The sequence below is a fragment of the Chlorocebus sabaeus genome, chromosome 20 (assembly GCF_047675955.1).
Source record: "Chlorocebus sabaeus isolate Y175 chromosome 20, mChlSab1.0.hap1, whole genome shotgun sequence".
NCBI classification, from domain to species: Eukaryota; Metazoa; Chordata; class Mammalia; order Primates; family Cercopithecidae; genus Chlorocebus; species Chlorocebus sabaeus.
The window spans coordinates 14101018-14105196 of NC_132923.1; the positions used below are offsets into that span (position 1 = coordinate 14101018).

At 46.8% G+C, this 4179-nt stretch overlaps 1 non-coding gene and 1 pseudogene across 1 annotated transcript; both read left to right on the top strand.

Annotated features, from left to right (window-relative positions):
• Window positions 1–1411: 1411 nt before the first annotated feature.
• On the top strand, window positions 1412–1879 carry LOC140709278 (NADH dehydrogenase [ubiquinone] 1 alpha subcomplex subunit 11 pseudogene; annotated as a pseudogene).
• Window positions 1880–2636: 757 nt separating this feature from the next.
• Window positions 2637–2800, top strand: LOC119624684 (U1 spliceosomal RNA). The gene has a single exon (XR_005240833.2). It is a non-coding gene; the product is annotated as a U1 spliceosomal RNA (small nuclear RNA).
• The last annotated feature ends 1379 nt before the right edge of the window (window positions 2801–4179 follow it).

Consider the following 4179-nt stretch of genomic DNA (forward strand, 5'->3'; position numbering starts at 1 on the left):
TTCCCTCTGCTGTTCTCCTGCCTCATAATGGCAGTTAGTGAGGGAGGAGTTTTAAGTGGGTATGTCTGACCTTCTATCCTGTCACAGCCAGAAACAGCTTTCAAAGGAGTCCGTTCAGTTGGTTGTAGGGCCTAGGGCTTATTTTTATCTCTCAATCCTGACAAGGGAAGGCTGGATTAATGAAGATTCTCTGCAGGTATAAATTTCCTCTACAAAAGACAGTTTTGCAGAGTTACTTGTTTGCTGGCTCTCTGACAGCCATCTTAAAATATGCCAAAGACACTTATTCTGGGGTAAAATGTTTTGATTTTCTTTATCTACATCTTCACCATGCTGACAGCCTCCAATGAGCATACCTGAAGCCTTTCTTTTTAAAAAGCTTTCCCACCCTTCTGCCTGCCTTCAAGTTTCTGCCACAACACAAGTAACAGTGGCTGACTCTGTGCTATAGCAAGCTCAGAACAAATAGCCTTTGCTTTTTTCCATTCCATTGGTCTTCGTTTATTTGTAAAAGCTTCAATATAGAGTTGACAAGGACTCCATCTTTTACCAAACGTTATACCGTTTCCTCTGAGCCCTTTTCTCTATTAGTTCTTGGCCTGCCAAGTCCAGTTTTAGAAAAGAATACCGTTGAGCCTAGTTTAGCAATAGTCCTCCCAACCACCTTTGGTAGCTAATCAAGTTCCTCTTAGTAATTTTCCATCCACTGACTTTCATCTTGATGGGTTTCTTTAACCAAGGAGTGGAATATTCATGACAATTCCTGGGTAAAGGTGGAGATGTCTCAGAACTGTGGTGCCATCCATTTTTACATCAAACATTGGTCTCAGAACTGTCATGGCACTGGTGGGTGTGTGATTTAGTATGCTAATGAGCATATAATGAGGGCCTAGGTAAAACCTACATCAAATCCAGCACCACATTGGGTCCAGTCAGTCTTAGACAGCTTGGTCCACACCCTGGTTTTTCAGCATCTTATCAGCCCATAGCCTCAAGTCAGGTAAATCTGCTGCCTAGAATTTGTTATCCTGTGACCACCCTGTATTATTCCTGTCTCAAATCTACCTGTAAATATTCAAATGGTCTTTGACTTGGGCATGCCAACTTTGCTTACTTCACAGTGTTTCTTGCGTTATAATCCAATATAGGAAAAGATGATCCAGACATGTGTTAAACATCTCAAATAAAATGGATCCCAGGTATTTGTGTCAGATTTGGATTATTTTGGTTTTGTCTTTGCAGAATATAAAAAACTAACATGAGGTAAGCACTAAGATCTGGAAATGGCTGTGCAAGAGATGACAAAGTCCAACACCATGCTTGAGAGTGTCCAATCATCTCTTCAGGGGCAGCATATTTTTCTACAGTACTGAATTTGGAAAAACAGTAACCACATGCAAAAAAAAAAAAAAAAAAAAAAAAGGGATCAGGGTTGCAGGCTCCGAAGGTTCTTCGTCAGTACTGGGATATCCCGGATGGCACCGATCGCCACCGCAAAGTCTACACCACCACCAGCATTGCCAGCGTCGCTGGCCTGACCGCCGATGCCTACAGTCAGGCTCAATCCTCCGGGCACCTTCCTTGAAGGAGTAGCTAAGGTCGGACAATACATGTTAACTGCAGCTGCTGTCGGAACCGTGTTTGGCCTCACCTCTGCATCAGCGCCCAGGTCCGCGAGAAGCCCGACGATTCCCTGAACTACTTCCTCGGTGGCTGCGCCAGAGGCCTGACTCTGGGGGCACGCACGCACAATTATGGGATCGGCGCCGTCGCCTGCGTGTACTTGGGCATAGCGGCCTCCCTGGTCAAGATGGGCCGGCCGGAGGGCTGGGAGATGTTTGCAAAACCCAAGGTGTGAGTCCTGTGCCAGCCGGGACCTCCAGCCTGCAGAATGCGTCCAGAAATAAATTCTGTGTCTAAAACAAACAAACAAAAAAACTACAAGATTCATGAAACTGGACAACTGTCTTTATGTCTTTATAACATTACCAGTGACAAAACCAGTAAGGAAGGCTGGTTTGCAGTCATCTGAGCAGTCTCTTTACTTTCATAAATAGGGTTTCTCTCTGATATTAAACGGCTTCCAATTTCAAGCGGAATGCTACATCCCAAGGATAAGGATGTGAAGAGAAGCGGTTTCTTTTGTAATCCTAAACATTCTAGTCTGCGAATTAAAAGCCATTATTTGAAGAAGGGTTCCCAGGCTCCATCTGGCCTCTCAAAGGTTGCTCCGCAACACAGGTTAAACACCAGCTTCTTTCAAGGGAGAGAACACATGCGGAGGCGGGAGGAAAAAAGGGAGAGGCCGACGTCACTTCCCCCTTGTGGGCTCCGGCAGCGGGTTGGTCCGCTGAATGGCAGAAAGGCAGACGGGGACTGGGAAAGGCACTATCGGTGACATCACGGAGAGGGCGACTTCTATGTAGATGATGCAGCGCAGGGGCTGCTGCTTCTCTACCTGCTGCTTCCCACGAAGGAGTTCCCGTGCTGTGGGAGCGGTTCGGGACCGCTGGTCGGACCTGAGAGTCCCAGCTGTGTGCCAGGGCTAGAAGGGCTCGGGAGTGCGCGGGGCAAGTGACCTTGTGTGTAAAGGGTGGGACGTATGAGGCTGTGGCGGGGCGGAGGTGCCTGAACTCATACTTACCTGGCAGGGGAGATACCATGATCACGAAGGTGGTTTTCCCAGGGCGAGGCTTATCCATTGCACTCCGGATGTGCTGACCCCTGCGATTTCCCCAAATGTGGGAAACTCGACTGCATAATTTGTGGTAGTGGGGGACTGCGTTCGCGCTTTCCCCTGACTTTCTGTAGTTTAAAGAACAGACTGTCAGCTGAGGGTTACAGTTTTCTTTTATTGGTTTTTGTTTTGATCGTTAGTGTTATTATATTACAAAGCTGCGGAATAGGAAGTAACATGTCTCCTCTCTGGCGAAGGAGGAGTAAGAATTGTCAGGCTTACTGCAACCGAGTTAGCGCGAATACCAATGCCGCACAGCTCCACGTGGGGCTGCGTTTTGCAGACATTGGTCCATGGTCTCCAGTGTCTTGCGTTCTCACGCTGTGTAAAAATATTCGTATTTTCCCCTAGTCCCCAGTCACCTTTTACACAGCCTCCGCTTCTAACTGCAGTCCCCTCAGGAGTTTGTAGGATTTCTGTGCTAGCGGGGAATGTGTTCTCGCATCATAGAGCCAGGTACAAACTACGCATACCGGCGCTGTTCTTTGGAAAGAAAGCACGGTCTTTGGGACTCTTAGTGTCCCCGTTTGGTTGTAGACATAACACGCTTACTTTGTGTAAGCGAACGGCTCTCCCGGCGCCCAGGACCCCAACGCATATTCATCGAGGCCCGCAGGTCAGAACCTCAGTCTCACCTTTCTTGACCGAAATGCGCTGCGATCCTCCCTGAAATATAAGGCGGAAAGTTTTATGAGGAGCCGGTCCAGTTTTCTTACTATTTCTTGCCGTTTACATATCTAGTCTTTCTTCAGTCTTTATTTAAACGACAGCTTCTTGTTTGATGTCTCGCTTGCATATCCTACATCCAATGCCAGGGAACTTTCAAGGTAGCACACCTATCCATCCTTCCCACCCCCAAGCAGCCCTTTCCTATTTCTGGCGCCAGTGTCCTTCCCCGTCCCTCTTTCTTCAGGCCCCCGCTGATCACCTTCATGGACAGAAAATACTTAGCTCTCTCTCAACCTGCAGTTTACACCTGACACGCGTCAGTACCCTGGCAAATTCCTTAATACCCCTTCTTAAATGGCACTGTAAATTCATCTCTTTTTAACTCCCAGAAGTATCTAATTGGTTTTGTCCCTGCACTACATGAATACTAGTATCCACTACAGAAGAAAACCCCAGGACTAGTAATGGCGGTTCTGGGCATTGTGCCAGCCTCTCCCAGGGTATGTTTTCTGACCTCACCTACTTCTGATCAACTGAGGTCAGGAGTTCGAGGCCAGCTTGACCAACATGGTGAAACTCTGTCTCTACTAAAAATACAAAAAAAAAAAAAAAAAGGCTGCTCTGCCTATGGAGTAGCCATTCTTTTGTTTCTTTACTTCTCTAATAAACTTGCTTTTACCTTAAAAAAAAAAAAAAAAAAAAAAAAAAAAAGCCAGGCTTGGTGATGTGTGTCTGTAATCCCAACTACTCGGGAGGCTGAGGCAGGAGAATCG